General features: G+C 36.3%; 1 pseudogene; it reads left to right on the top strand.

Annotated features, from left to right (window-relative positions):
• Nucleotides 1-2,546: 2,546 nt before the first annotated feature.
• The window catches only part of LOC138398074 (large ribosomal subunit protein eL42-like), a 29,668-nt pseudogene continuing 15,008 nt past the window's right edge, over nucleotides 2,547-17,206 (top strand).

The following is a 17,206-nucleotide window of genomic DNA, read 5'->3' as shown; positions in this document are numbered from 1 at the left end:
AGAGGTTTATAAAAATGATATGAGGGGTTCTTTTTAGACGCTTTCCATGGCAGTTTCTGAAGTCAACTTTATCTTTTCACAGACTTGTATAATTAAGAAATTCCCTCTTAAGAGAAGCCATGAAAACTTAGGAAGAGCAGAATCTACTCAGTGGGCCAACACTATCTAATTGAAATTACAACAGTGTTGTAAGGGCTCAGTGATATTCCTGTGTTCCTAGAGCACCACATATAAAGGTCTAGTGTTTCATTCTGCCTTGCACAGTAATTTTCCTTGTGTGTCCACATCGCCCAGCTTTCCTTCATCTCCCTGAGCTAGTGTCTATCTAAAGTAGATTCTCAGTAAATACTAGTTGAATGAACAAATGAAGAAATGAAAAAACTGACAAGCAAGATGCCATTTATCTCCCCTTTATTCAACTCCAAATAGTAGGAGAGGACCTATTTGTTCCTCTTGGACTGGCACCAAAAAACTGTATTTTGGTTTCTTTCTGGGTGCTATGACCAGTTTCATAGGAGGAGGTTCCACAATCAGACAAGCCACAAAATATAAACTGATTTAAACTGGAGATTTAGGGTAGAAAATACCAAAAGTTGAAATGATGGCATTAAAGAAATAACTTTATCATAAAAGGTAAGATATGTCTTGTAGACGGAAGCCTTCCATGGAAACAAAAAAGGAATCTACTGTTTTGCCAGATTTTTCTGCATGAAAAATAGATTTTTAAAAATTAACCTTAGGAAAACAATGAGTAAAACTGTAGAGATGAAAACATTGCATTTTATTAATTTAATTTAAAAATTTTAAGAGAATGAATTAAGGCATTATTTTCCAATTAAAGAATGTTTCCATTTTAAGCTTGGGGAAATATCAGGTTTGTCTTGGGACATGGTAAGTGATTCTGATAGCTATAGCCATTAGAAATTCCCCCATCATCCCTGAGTGGATAATTATTACTTGACATAGCTCTCTCAGAGTGATTATTATAAAATATACCTATCTTCTGTTGATCTACTGCTTTATTTATCTCATGTTAAAAGATCTTTAGAAACCTTTTTATCATTAATGGACAAATTCCATTTTACAGATACATCTGTTAGTTGCCAAGAATAATTCTCATCTGACTAAAGGATAACCATTTAAGACCACTAATTCACATATTAAATGCTTAGGACTGTACATTGTTAAAGACCTTATATCTCCAGATCCATTATCTTTTTTTTTTCTTGGTGGAAGACAATAAATGAGAGCTCAAATAGTGGATGATCTTCTCTCGTCTAGATTAGAGGGGAAAAGGGCTAAAAAAATAAGCATATGGTTTGAGAAATCCTTCCGGGGGGTATTCAAGGATAAGTGTAGATGTTATGAAATAACAAAGTATTATAAATCTCTTTGAGATGGAGGGAAGCTCATTAAAAAGGAAATTATTGGAAGAATAGATCTCAAATGAGTATTTAAGAAAACGAACAAGTGTTTCTCAGAAGGATCAAAGTTAATTTGTTATTCTCATCATAACTATTTTCTGTGCAATTAAGATCATAAATAGAATTTATCCGTTTTCACAAAGGGCAACCCTGGAGAGACAGAAAGAGAAACCTGCCAATTTTTAGCAAAATTTACTTGTAGATTACAATATGAACCTCTTGAAGGTAGGGACCTAATTTATCTCACTCCCCACCCTCAGAGCCTGAAGTTGATCCTGAGAAATGTTGTTACTCAATAAATGCTAGCTGAATGAATAACTTAAATTAGTACATAACAGGTTTCCTAATCTCAGTGGAGAATCTACAACCTACAAATGTTCCAAAAAGTTCCACAAGGATTTTAAGGCAGATTGTAACTTAAAATACATTTCTCCACAGAAACAGCTATTATGGATGGTGCTGAGGTTGGCAGGCCAGCCCATGAAAGTCATTTAAGCTACAACGTAGCAGAAACATTACATATTTGAAATGAACAAGTAGCAGGAAAAAAAATACTGCAGTAATAAAACCAAAAGAGAGAAATCATAAAATTAAATAATAAGTCTAAATTTTCTTGTCTTTCTGTGCTTGAAGAGAAGTAGATTTAAGTATAAGAAGATGAAGAGATTGTCATGGAAAGGTTTATATTCTCAAAGAATTTTAGAAGCTGATGGCTTTTTAAAAATTATGTAGAATTTCCCTTCAAAACACAATTCTACTTATTCATGATAAAAGTCTTTGAAAACACTATTTTCATCAGTCAAGATTAAAGTGATTTTTAAAATTCAGAAGTGGAATGGTGAGGAGAAAGAAAACAAGTGAAGAAAAATCAAGTAAACGGAACCACGACAAAGATGATAACATTGTAAAACATGTTAATCTAGTACTCTCTGTGCTCCAGACACTGAGGCTCGATACAAAAGTGGATAAAAACACAGTCCCTGCTCTTAAGAAACTTCAAGCATAGTAAGGGGAGTTACATTCATAAACAACCAAGCACAACAGTGTTATAAAGACTATGAAAGGGGTAACTTGGTACAGTGGGGCCAAAAAGAAGGTGGCCAGAGCATCCTGAGAGAGTTAATGAAGGCTCATGGTGAACTTGCAAGAGGAGGAGCAGGTACTCTGCAGGCAGATGAGAGCAAGAGCAAACCAGGCTCAGGGAACAGGGTGAGCGGAGGAAGGTGTACACAGTGCAGAGGCTGAGTGGGAGGAGGAATGCACTGGAATGAGGACGGAGGGGCCAGCCAGGGCTGGAACAAGAAAGGCTCTGTGGTCTCCACATGAAGACTGAATGAATAACTTAAATTAGTACATAATAGGTTTCGTAATCTCAGTGGAGAATCTACAACCTACAATCTGTTCCCAAAGTTCCAAAAGGATTTTAAGGCAGATTGCAATTTAAAATACGTTTCTCCACAGAAAAAAAAAGCTATCATGGATTAGCCTACAGACCCCTGGAAACCTGGGGGGGGGGTGTTAATCAGAGGAATAACATAACCAAATGGGAATTTTAGAAAGATAACTCTAGCAGCATTATGGAGGATGGAGTGTAGGTGTGAAATACTGGTAGCAGAGAAACCTGTTAGAACACTGCAAGGGAGTGAAAGCTGGGAGTAAATAGCAGGGCTAATTATAGAGAGAGCCAGGAGTGCCATTTGGTCTGTACTCATCTTCAAGAAGAGCCTCAAATTTAGATTCTTGATGCTGTCTCCTAAAGAGGCTATCCTCACTGTCATTGAGGTTCACTACTAAGACTGAACTTTTAAAAAATGCTAGAAATTTTGTAATCTTGTTTTAACATTTCTTTAATTTTTAATAAATACACTGGGAAGAGATCCAATAATGGAGAAGGGATCTCCATTAGAGATGTCTGTTAACTTTCAGTGACTGGCTTATGCATGATCTTCTTGAAGATATAGAATGACAGTGATAGAGAAGAGATGACAGGAAGTTTCCATAACTGACACCAATTTAGGTTTTTGCAGCTGGGTGACGAGAATGTGTATCCTTTTACTCACAAATTTTTGATGTTTGCAAGATGGGTGTTCATAGCTTGGGAGTGCCTGAACTGTTATTAAACGATTCTTTCTTTATCTACTTATACTATAGATGAAGGTCCTGGACTTGAAATATTTAGTAAAATGTATTACACTTCTCTAAATTACTCTCAGTTTTCCTGACATAGAAGATTAACTGTAAGAAATGACCCAGGGTTAATTGTTTTTAAACTAAATTACTGAAAGTGGCTTGTTTCTCTCATATTTATGTCTCTGGTACTATACTTTTTAATGCCTTATAAATAACCTTCTGCCAAAAAAGCATTTTGTGATGGTTGACTATAAAGAATGAATTTGATTTTTGCTTTTTAAACATATTTGGTTAGCTATTGTTGAAAGGAGGACTAGACATGTAGCAAAGTTAGTTAGGGGCTATTTATTTCCAGGTAATCATAGCACAATCACCCTGATGAATAAAGGTAAATAATAACACAGTAGATTCAAAGAGAGTTGAGTTTTGAAGTTTTCTTTTAAAAACATTCATTAGATGTAATTGGTTATTAGCACTTTGCTAAATGATTAAAATATGCCTGAAAATTAATATAATCTACCATTTACAAAAGGTCTGTAAATCTTGTATTTATAAAAATAAAAATATTCCTTTAGGACAAAGTGGCATGATTTTAAGACCAAACTTGATTGAAATAAAATATCACAATTTAGTCTTGTATAAATTCAGACTCTAAATAAATCTAATTTATGCTTCTGAGTTCAGTTGTCCTTGACATGTAGAAAACCACAAAACTGTATCTCTTTTTAGAAAGAAAATGCTTTTTCCTTGTAGTGTATGACTAGATCTTTATCCATGTGGAAGAAAGCGATAAAAATGATAGAAGTATTACAGTATGAAGATGAAGGAAGAGGGGCTTCATAATTTTAAAGTTAGCCATTTCACATAAGCCAAGGACACAGAAAAGCTCTTTCTCTTTTGGAGTATTTGACTTGACGTTTACGTCCAACACTCTGGGCTTTCTGGTAGGGACCACTTATTTCCCCTTCCTCTGCCTCTGCACTGGACATCCCCTAAGCAGCTTGGGCACTGAAGGGACCAAGAAAAAGAAGCCACTGGTTTTGTGCTAATTAGTGCTCTGAGGCCTGGGAGAATCTGAGGATCTTTGCTGGATCAAGTTTAGCATGGTTCCAATAGCTGGCACTGAACATGATTGTATCACACAGATACAAAGTTGTGCACTGGTGACTTATCGACTGAATGCATAAACAACCTCAAGATTCTTCTTCTAATATTTGAATTGGGATATGTTCAGTAGTAATTATTAGCATGCTTTAGAGATTTCAAACTGTTTCCCTCATCAGGTGTCAGTTTCTTGACCTAGAATTCCCGCAAGGAAAATGCCCTAGGAATGATCATCGATGAGGCAAATTCTGGTCCTCTTTTATGTTAAAATATGTTGTTGTCATTGATGTGCTGATTTCACCAGACATTTTTTTTGGAGGGGGAGCAGTGGTAATGGTGAAGAAATTGTTACTGTGAATCATGCTGCTTTACTTAGCTTTTGGCTTTTTTTTTGGCAAGACATAGGATTCTATATTCTAAAGCCTAAGAATTATTTAATACAAATAATATCTGAACTATAGAAAACTGAGCAACTTTCCAAAATGTTTACCAGAGATATTTGCATTCAGATCTTTCCTCAAATTCTTCTTTGATAGGAACAGTGAACTAATTGGTTGTTGTCTGCCATACCTAACTAATGTGTGACCCAAATTTTGTGGCATAGATTTCCAAGCAGTAGTTTTATTTATTTTTGCTCTTTTTAAAAATGGGGGTCAACATTACTTCTTGTTCAACTTGGAGAGAAAACAGAAAGACCCTGTCTGCAGAACAATTCACATAAAATCGCTTAATAAATTGCCTTTAACTTTGCATCAGACTCAAAAAATCAGAGCCTCCACAATGGTTGTAGTGAAGCAAGCAGTCTCATGAGTGTAGCTGTAGGCATGTTCTAATACTTGCTTCTACCAGCTGGTGTCTCTTCTTTCATTTCTTTTCTCATATGACAGGGATTAATTGAAAACTAACAAGAAGAATTTGGGGTTTTTCTGATGACCATTTTACAAGTATATATCAAATATCTATTCATCATGGTGGGAAGGGATCATTCACTTTTGGGTATTCAACTCTCTAGGTATTCTAAATGTGAGGCTTTCCATAACACAAAAGCACAGACGCTAATATGTGCCAAAAGTAGTGCCATGTTTAAAGATTTCTTCTCATGAGTAGCATTTACTGGCCTCAGCCCATCTTAACATTAAAAAAAAAATCTGATTCTAAGTATAGATTCTATATTCTAAAGCCTAAGAATTATAAATAAAATCTGAACTATGGAAAACTGAATAACTTTCTAAAATGTTTACCAGAGACATTTGCATTCAGCTTTTTCCTCAAATTAGATCTCTGGCACTCCTTTCTTGCTTTCTAGCATTTTTATCTGTTTCATGGCTAGGAGGAAGCCAATTTAAAGGATTTATTGCACAAAGAACTATTTACTGAGACATATGCAATGCTATCACTACAAAATAAACAGGAGTAACATGTCTTTAATATAGATTTTGACAATAAGAAATGAGACTAATTTGTCTTTAGCACCTTCATGCTATGGAATGCAGTGGCAATACCTTTCGTATTTATTACAGCACAGGATCTTACATGGTTTTGGAAGCACATGATTTTCTAAGCTTAGTCTCACATTTCACCTTTACGTACGGCTTTGCATTGTCTTCCAAAAGGTGAAAATCTGTTACCCTATAAGTTTTTTAAATGAGAAGTCCTTTTCACACTAATGCACAAGTTTCCTAAGTTCTACCACCATCATTGTCTCTGCCTGCCAGGTTGGAAATTGGTCATCTTGACTCTTTTCTCTATTTCATTAAATTCTGGCAAGTTCTCTAAGCCCCTGAGGTATAGATCCCACTTTAGGACTATCATCATCTTACCTCTTTCAGGGCAGCCATTCTCAAACTGTAGCATGCACAGAAGGACATAGGAAACTCATTACATTCAGATTCTTGGTTCCAGTTTTAGATGATTCAGTAGGTAGGTCTTAGGAAAGGCATAGGAAACTGAATTTTAGTAAATCACTTAAGTATTGTATAATCCATGGTCTATGTTTTGAAAAAGTCTATTCTGCAGTCTTCTTATCTCTACTGGGTCTTGTAAACTACTTCCAAACAATGCATCCTAGAGATAATATCACAGTCATTCATACATTCATTCATACCCTCCTCTTTTAATTGAGCACCCACACACTGTGTTTCAGTACTGCTCTAGGTATGGGGTTCAAGGCAATGACCAAAACAAACATTCCTGACCTTGTAGACTTCCTAGTCTATGTTTCCCCACGTTTAAAAAGAGGTTCCTATAACTTATCAAATTTAATCCAAACTTCCTCAGTCTCATGTTGAAGATCTTATTTTTGTGTCTCATACTATAATACCATTTAACAAGGATGCTTCCCTCTAGTCAGGTCATTTTCTCTTAGTGTTCCTTAGCCTTTATGATTCCATGCCAAGTCCATATACCTCTGGTCTTTGTTCTTAATATTCTCCATCAGAAATACTGTCTGTTGTTGTGGACAGGACATAGAGGTTGGAAAGCAAGTTTCACTCACTCATATTTATTGAGAGCTAAACACTGTTTTAGATATAGGTGAATTCAGTAGTGAATAAGACAGAAAACAATCATAAAAAAAAAACAAGCAGAAATATCAGATACATGCTATGCAGGGTGTGGTGACAGTGACCTTTCACCTACTTTATATTCGTGGGGAACACAGTGACGTTTAGGCTGGGAGCTGAATAACGATGATAGTGGTCATTCAAAGTTCAGGGGGAAGAACATTATAGGCAGAAGGAACAACTAGTGCCAAGGCTTTCAGGTGAAAATGTGTGTAAGAGGAATACAAAGAAAGCCAGTGTAGCTGGTGCACAGTGAGAGGTGTTGGAGCAGTAAAGGCTAGAATCAAAGAAGTCCACGTTGGTCAGATGACACAAGGGCAGGTGTACGGACTTTATTCTAAGAACAAAATGCCACTGGAGGGTTTTAAACAGGGGAATGATGTGATCTGATTTATGTTTTTAACAAAGCTTTCTTTGGCTTCTATGTGGAAACTATACTGTAGAGAGACAAGAAAAGATCAAATGGGAGCTATTGTAGTAGCCCAGCTGAATGGTAATGGTGGCTTGGATGGGTAGTAGTACAAGTGGACAGAAATGGACAGACTAGGCAGATATTATAGAAGTGTCAGGGGGCTTGGTGATGGAATGGATGTGCAGGGTGAAAGAGAGGACTCAGAGGTAATTCCTAAATTTTTTATTTAAGTAACTGGCCAGTCATATCCTCTACTGATCTAGGGAAGACTGGGGAAGGAGCAGATTTGGGTGAGGGGGAGGTAATTAAAAGTCCAAATGGTAGGTGATGTGGATGGTCACTGTGGCCAGACTGTAAAAGGCTTACAGTGAAATTAAGAAATTTGGGCTGGGCACAGTGGCTCACACCTGTAATCCTAGCACTCTGGGAGGCCGAGGTAGGAGGATCACTTGAGCTCAGGAGTTTGAGACCAGCCTGAGCAAGAGCGAGACCCTTTCTCTACTAAAAATAGAAAAATTAGCTGGGCATCATGGCATATGCCTATAGTCCCAGCTACTCAGGAGGCTGAGGCAGGAGGATAGCTTGAGCCTAGGAGGTATTTGTTTTTTATTTTAGAATATTACGGGGGTACAAATGTTTAGGTTACATATATTGCCTTTGCCCCACTCAAGTTAGAGCTTCAAGTGTGTCCATCCCCCGGATGGTGCGCACTGCACCCATTAGGTATGAATATACCCATCCCCTCCTCCCCTTCCCACCTGCCTGACACTCAATGAATGTTACTACTATTTGTGCACATAAGTGTTGATCAAGTAATATCAATTTGATGGTGAGTACATGTGGTCCTTGTTTTTCCATTCTTGTGATACTTCACTTAGTAGAATGGGCTCCAGCTCTATCCAGGATAATACAAGAGGTCCTAGATCACCATTGTTTTTTGTGGCTGAGTAGAACTCCATGCTATACATATACCACATTTTATTAATCCACTCATGGATTAATGGGCACTTGGAGCCTAGGAGTTTAAGGTTGCAGTGAGCTATGATGATACCACTGTACTCTACCTGGGGCAACAGAGAGAGAGAGACTCTGTCTTAAAAAAAAAAAAGAAAGAAAGAAAAGAAAAAAGAAATAAAAAATTTGAATTCTTTTCATACTATGGCATTGGTGTGTATGATGAGCTGGAAGGAGGTAAGGAATTGCATGTGTGTGGTAGGATTGTGGCAGTGAGAATGAGGAGGGCATTGCATATGAGAAAAAGTGAATCAAAAGGCACAAGAGTAGTGATAAAGGAGTCCAAAAGAGCTAGAAAAAGATGTCACACAAAATACAAATAGAAAACATAAGTGTTTATTTGAAGTTATAAAGAGAATAACAGTGGAGTAGGATGAATCATAGATAAGTCTTTTTGGTTGCAAAAGTAGGAATTAATCACCTATGGTTGGATCTCACAAACAAACAAAGAACCTGGGTTGAAAGAGAACACACTTTTTGATCTACATCTGATCATTCCCTCCTCTGGTGGCAAGAGAATTGGGGAGGAGGATGGGTGAATAGCAACCTCATCTACATTTTAGTTATCACATATCTTTTCATTACAGAAAAAAATTTGGCAACCCCTGTTACTATTAAGATTGTCTAAGAAGATATGTGATAAATATCATACATTGTAGCATTTTCAGAGCTTGAAATACTGGTTCACAAAAGTGGGAAAATTTTACTCACCCTTGTGACTTCTATTGCCAGTGTACAATATCTCAAAAACAGGATGTTTGTAAAGAGGATCTTTGTTGTGACAAGGGAGAAAAATTGTTGCTCTTTATGAGAAAACGTTTCCAGTTTACAATTAATTTTATTTTTCTGACTGAATTTCTTTCTCCAATATAACAGGCTAGATCAATAAGAAACCTCTATCTATAACTTAGAAAATCTAGACAGGGAAAATCATCAAAGAGAAAGCGAGGGATAAAGAAAATCAATGTGCTTACCTATTCTGTGTTCCCTTATCCTTCATTTCCACTTTCCTCGTCTTCACCAAAACCTGACCACTGAAGCCAAATGAATCATCGAAATTAATTTTTTTCTAGAGAATCAAATTTTAGCTCATCTGTGTCAATTTCAAAAGCAGCTGCTTCTTTCCTAGATGAGCCATTTTCTGAATAAGTGATTTTGTTTTTTTGGTTGGCAAGCTGAGTAATTTTGCCTTAGTCAATAGTTGGCATTATCATCAAATAGGAGGCAAATTAGTCACTGTGAATGAATTAATATCTTGCAGAACCACAGTAATTTATGCCCTGAGTGATAAACTTGGGAACTGTTACTCAGCGCACTGACAGAATTTGTAAATGAGATCAATGCATCACTGTTGGGCATCTTCCAGCAATGATGGAGGACAGGAAAGCTGCCAGAAGATTGGATTCATTCGTTTGCTTGCTCCTTCCTTCCTTTTTTTCCTTCTTTCCTTCCCTTCCCTTCTTCCTTCCCTTCCCTTCTTCCTTCCCTTCCTTCTTAACATATATTGATGATCTCTTCTGTGCTGTGTCAGAGATATCCTTAAGAAGAACATGTCCCCCAACTTTCACAATCTAGTAGGGAAAATAAACACATGAAGACATCAGACATCATTAGAATACAATGTATTAAGTACAATAATAAAGGTCTATAAAATGTTTTAAAGTACTGAGAAGAAAGACTCATTTTCCCTATAGGGGTCAGGAAGGGCCTCAGTGAGAAAAATAAATACAAATTTTCTAGGTGGACAAGGCACTATTTTAGGAAGAAGAAAATATATGTGCAAAGCCATGGATTTGTGCAAAAATATGACCACCATTACCACAACCACCACAATAACAACTGATATTTACTGTGTATTTACTATCTGCCAGGCGCCATGTTAGGAACTTTTCATCAATGAATACATTTAATCATTATGAACACTCTAAAGGACTGATAAAAAACTGAGTCCCAAATGGTTAAGGAATTTGTCTCGAAGAAGAACTTGAGGGAGTTTCTTAGGGAGTTGTGACTGCTTCGGTATGCTGGTGTGTGATGAGTGTGTGGAAAATATATACAGGTGTAGCTGGAAAGACCACCAGGAGTTTAAGAAACACGAAAGAGTATTACACAGTAGGGTTCAGGTCCATTCTTAAGCAGGACAAATTTGACTCTCTGTTTGCCCATCTACTAGTTTATTGAATATCTGTTACATAAAAGATTTTAAACAGCACACAAAAATCATACATAGAATGAGTAAAATTAAGGGCAAAAGAAGAGAAAAGATGAGAGAATGTGATGGAGTTAGGAATAAGGCCAGCTGAGTATACATCGTGAATCTTGGCAGACACTGGAGCTGTTTTACATCTTTGCGTGGAAGTGAAAGAACCAAATGAGGAGAGAAGGCCAACCCACCCCCCTGCGTGAGCTGAAATTGTACCTACTGGAAAGGCCAGGATTTAACAAAATAATGATTTCTGAAGTCATTTAATCAGATGAACAGATGGGTAATAAAGGTCCTGACATCTTATTTCTTACAGCACAGTTAATACGATTTTAGCTTGAAAACAATTTTAAAGGAGACATAACCAGCTACCCACCTTAAGACAAAACACAATCTTAATAATTAAGTACTCATGAAATATCTATCTTTGATAGTTCTACTACCTGAATATTTGCCAGGATAACTTATGACATTTATACCAGTCCAACTAAATAAGGTAACTTGCTGGCTGACTTGTTATTTTAAAACCAATTAAAATATTCAGCCACCTAACAAATATACTAACTTCAGTTTTAAGAATGTTTGACACATAGCCCTTCTTTCTGACAATGATGAGCTAGCAGGGTGGAGTTGTCTGTTCAGGCTACTCTTAGGTTTGCAAGACTTGAATTGCATCAGCCAAATAGTCTCTATTATAAGGGAGTTTTAATTAAGCATATCCAGACGTGCTTATAAGATTATTTAGAATCTAGCTCAAAAGAAGAGAGCCAAAGCACAAACTATGAAAAAGTTAATTGCTCTGTTAAAAGATTGTCTCAACCAATACTCATTCTTGTGTCAGTAATCTGACTCTATTTTTGTATACACATTAATAAGGATAGGGTGACAGGAGTAGTCTATGCTGAATTTGTGTTTCTTGGCCAATAACCAATTCCTGTCTGCAGGGGCAACAGTTAATAAAAGCTGCACATAATCTGAAAATGCTCCCAGTAGATACTTCCATGAAGTGGTAAAAAGCATGACAGTGTGGTGAGAGTCTGTAGCACAATACCTGGGTCTAAAGGCTACTGGTTCTTTATGAGAAAATTGTCCTGAGTAACAAAGGCTAATGATTAGTTAGGCATGTGGGCTGTATATGATTCAGGTAAACTATCAAGAGGTCTAGTAAGTCTATGATTTGGGGGAACAGAAGGTGAGCCTTTCTGAAAAGGAAATAAACGATATTCCCCTACCAGGAGGTTCTGTGCCCAAAGTCAGTAAAAGTTTACAACAAGCCATTAAAGAGGAGGGAGCTCAGTTCAGAAAAGTCACGGTACAGATCTGAGGGCAAAATGTTTTAACCAGGGACTTTATTGGTTTATATTTTCAGTCAGCTGTGCAGGATGAGGCCCTGATTGACGGCAGTGGAGGCAGTTGTTACAACTATGCTGTAAGGTGACGAGAACTGAGTCTCCTACCGATCAGTTGAGTCCCCACAACTTTCCCCCCCCAACTCATTTCATACCCATGTTAACTCTGTCTGGAATCTATCCTTATTGTCTCATGAAATCTAATGGTATGGTTCTGGTTCTCCTACAGGTCTTATTAGAACCAAGGCTTTTATGAGATAATAAAATATGTTAAATAAACTGTAAAAGCTTTAAATTTATAAGGCCATAGCCTCTTGTTTAGTTAGTTTTTTTTAAAGCTACTCAGCTAATCTCATCAAGGTACTAGGTACTAGGAAAGTGAAAAGTGGGACCTGCATTTGCTGTGAGATTTGTTTTAAATTCAAATAATTTTTTCAAGTAAAATTGGTTTTAAATTCTGCTAATCTGTGGAAAGGAATCAAATTCAGCCTCAAGTTACAGAGGCTGAGAGACTTATCTGGTCCTTCCTGAACTGAAAGAGATGCTGGTCTTCAGTGGAGGTTGAAAGCCAGCCAGTCAGTCACACAACTTTGAGCCCCCCTCACATCCTCAATCCACTCATCTATACTTATTGCTCACATGTGTGCAGGACTATTATGTCTATGACTAACCCAGGACAAAAGTGGTCACTTCCCACCTAGTTAAAATATCCTTTGTGCTCCTTTTGTTAGGACAGAGGGGTCCGTTTGCCATTCTGTGGCGAATGTATCTTGCTCTTGCTCTGTAAATCTATCTTGTCCTTCCTCAATAAACTTCATTTCACACTTGCCAAATATGAGTGGTAAAAATCCTTCTATGGGTGGTAAGAATCCCAGAGAGTCTGTGGGGTTGGCTTCTGGAGTAGAGCCATGGGTAAAATCTTCTCTAGATTTTTCTAATGTACTATGATTCAATTTATCAGATAAATGAATCTGTTGGAGAAATTTCACTTAAATAGAACAATTTATCTCCAATAAAATGTTCCATAGTCATTCTGTGGGAGACACAGTCTTCATTCTTCACCAACTTCAGGTTGCCACTGATGTTTAGAGGAACTATGCAGCCTCAGGGTGACATCTGAGCTACTTTCAAATATTTTGTAGACTGCTATGTAGAAGTGGTACTACACTTATTCACCAAAGCCACACAGGTGGAACAAAATCTTAACAGTCATAGCTATCTAAAGATAAAAGAGACATTTCAGAGGGCATGAACCCCAATCCCACTCCAACAGATGTTCAGTAAGAGTGTGGATGAGCATTTGGCAGGAAAGTCCTGTGTCAGAGAGTCCTTAGATTACGTGATATGGAGCTCTCCAAACCTAGAAGTTCTAAGAATCTGTAATGAGTATTTTAAAAAATTGTTTAAACCTTCCTTTTGGCATAAAATCTGAGGAAGGGATTTTTTGTTGGAGGCAAGATGTATGCTAATGTTTTTATACATTTAAGTTTTAAAATTGTTGCATTATTTTATCTTTCTTTCAGAGAGCTTCCTAGAAATAAACATGGAAATTTCCTAAGAGGCCCAGTACTGATAAGGTCATAACTGAATTTGGAATGCTAACTTTTGTCTTCTAGACACAATTCTTTGGTTGATATAAGACCCCAAATTTATTTATATTTTATCTATTTATTAGAAGAGTTAATATGTATAAAAATAGATAGATTAGTACAATGAACCCCTATGTACCCATCACCTAGTTTCAAGAATCATTAATTTACAGGGCAGAATTATTGTCTCCACAAAGATATACATGTCCTAAATCCTGGAACTTGTGACTATATTAGGTTACGTAGTAAATAGCAATTAAGGTTGCAGGTGGAATTCAGGTTGTTAATCAATTGACCTTGAAATGGGGAGATTATCCTGATTCTCCAGGTCAAACCAATCAAATCACATAAATTCTTATAAATGCAAGAAGGAGGCAGAAGAGAGACAATCAGAAAGACAGCAACATGAGAAGAATTCAGCCTGATGTTGCTGGCTGAAGATGGAAGTATGGGACCCTAAGGCAAGGAATGTGGGTGGCTTATAGAAGCTGGAAAAGGCAGGGATACAGGTGAGCCCCTTGAAGGAATGCAAGCCTGCCAACAACCAGATTTCAGCTTAATGAGACCCCTTTCAGACATTTGACCTACAGAACTGTAAGATAATAAATTTTTGTTGTTTTAATCTACTCTGTGGTAATTTTTTAGAGCAGCTATAGAAAATGAATTGCTAAAAAAATGTCAAAATATGAATAAAATGAAATAATACTTAAGGATATGGATAGAAATTTCTTTGTATTTGTTTTCAAGTAAAACGTATACAAACTTAGCAAAGAAAGAGAATGCTTTCATTTGTAGGACTTTAACTACAATAGAGATGTAAGTCTGAATACCTATAAAATAGATTTGAATATATGCTACCAAATGTTAGTTATTTAAATTGCTACTATGATTAGTTTTATTAATCATTTAAATGATTTAAACCCATTACTCTGATCTTTTGGCATCATTCTTGTTAAATTATTTATTTCCATTTCTTAAATTGAAAATTAGATAGTCTGGCTCACTTATATATTGTGATTGCTCTTGATGGCTTTCCTTTATATGTTATTTATCATCCAATTTCAGCAAAAAGGCCAATATTGGTGAGAGAAAAACAAATTATTTTATAAAATCTAGTGAAATTGTTTATACTTATTAAGATACTTATTAAGTACTTTCAATAAAACAAATTAAAATCTACATTTTTTCAAAATCATTCTCTCAATTTCCATTTATATTCATAGGTTCTTTTTTTTCTAGTCTTGATAAAGTATTTCAGTCCAAAAACTTACCAACCAATCACTCAACCAATGCAATAACCCACTCTGCAAACATACACATGAGCAAAAAAAGAAAGTGAAACAAAAACAAAATAATTAAAATGTATAAAACTTGAAAATCGGTGAAACTGGCTTGAATAAAAATTTTCATATACTATTTTTATCCTGATAGTGTTAAAACAAAGGACAAAAGATCAGCGTGTAGATTACTGAGGTCATATATACTAATGGACCATTTATTTCTTTTATGTTCAAAGCCTTCCCCCCACCCCCAAGATATCAGCCACATGATTCAGAATCTGGTGTGAAATTTTATTAAATGTTATCATTGGAGGGAGATTAAACTACAGTGTTTGAAATGTACAGATTATATTCCTTGGAAAGTTGCAAGAGAAATGCTGTGGCCGCATATACTTGCTTTAAAAGTGTAAGTTAGAAACACACACCAATGATACTGAGCATATGGCACAAACTTTAACACAGAGACATACGTTAAGTGACAAAATCTCAGAGATACATATAAAATTTGACGTTCTACTTAATACAATTATTTTCAGAAACTCATCTAATTCTTCCCAGATACTATGAGAAACTAAAATGTACAAAAGTAAGGGTAGTCTCTAAAGCTATTATGATGGTGAATTTTATGTGTGGTAGTGAATTATGTGTAACTTGGCTAGGCTATGGTGTCCAATTGTTTGGTCAAACACAAGTCTAGATATTGTCGAGAAGAAAGTTTTTAGATAAAATTAACATTCACAATCGGACTTTGAGTAGAACAAAGAACGAGCTTTCTCAAAACTGCAACAGAGAAACGGTGCTGGAGTTTCCCACCTACTGGTCTGACTGCAGATTCCAGCCTCCAGCCTGCAACATCAACTCTTACCTGAATTTCCAGCACTTGGCCTGCCCTACAGATTTTAGACTTCCTATCCTCCACGATCATCTGAACCAATACCTTATAATAAATCTTTCTGTCTGTCTGCCTCTGTCTCTCTCTGTATGTGTGTATAGATACATCTGTATATCCTATTGGTTCTGTTTTTCAGGAGACCCCTGACTAGTACAGCTATTATTGTCCAACCACCTTTTAAATAAGACATTAACCTTGATTACTTCTGAAATAAGGTAACCTCTTATTCTTATTTTGGGGACCTTGCAATTCCTTTACTTAAACTGATCCAACATACTTTATTTCTTTTAACCCAAATTAATAGTTGAAAACTTTTAAAACTCAAAAGGATTTATTCTTTCTACCCAATATTCCTCTTCCCTGGGTTTCTTTTTCTACTTCCATCCATCCGCCACCACTTTCCTATCCAGCCCAAGAGTCATCTCTAACACAGACTTCATTTTTTAAAAATACAAGATCAGTGAAGAGCTTTATAGACATTCTAACTTAGCTTTTATTTTGTTTTTATTTCAGCTTATGATGGGGGTACAAAAGTTCAGGTTACATACATTGCCCATGTACCGCCCATCCCCCTGAGTCAGAGCTCCAAGCGTGCCCATTCCCCAGACAGTGCACATCGCACTCATCATGTAGTTATACCCCCATTAACTTAACTTTTTTTAAAAAATTTCTTTCAGTGACCATCACTACTGTGTTCTGGTTTATAAATGTTCCCCCTGATGACTATTTTCTATCATGTTAACAGTTTATCTTTAGCCAATAGCTTAAAAATGTGTGCTGGAATAATTATTGAAATAAGTTTAAGGACTCTGGATCAATTATCAAAGGCTGTCTTAAGAAAACTTGATTGCCAACCTTAAAAGAAGACCCTTTATTAGGGTTTAAGATAAAGCTGTGTCCTCATTTCCTTCTTTAGGCTCAGAGTAACCAATTCTGACAAAAACTCTAAAAGGAATTGGAAATAGCCAGTAATTAAAAACAATGCAGTCCATGGTCAGGGGGTGTAAGTTCCTTTCTAAGTTTACAAATATGCTTTAAAATGCGTACTAATGTGGGATTTTTTTGAAGCAGAGTTGCAAAATTCAAAACTATGAAATTATTCTGCTATTGCTTAAGGGGGATTTACCTTTATGCAATTTATGACTTAGATTGTTTTCTTAAATAATGTTACCCAGATAAACCTTACTTGAAATCAATGGTACTGGTACTCAAACATTTTCCTTTATATGGAGTTAACCGTGTCCTCTA

The sequence above is a fragment of the Eulemur rufifrons genome, chromosome 2 (genome assembly GCF_041146395.1).
Source record: "Eulemur rufifrons isolate Redbay chromosome 2, OSU_ERuf_1, whole genome shotgun sequence".
NCBI lineage: Eukaryota > Metazoa > Chordata > Mammalia > Primates > Lemuridae > Eulemur > Eulemur rufifrons.
Note: the sequence above shows the minus strand (reverse complement) of the source record. Positions and strands in the feature narration are given on the sequence as shown.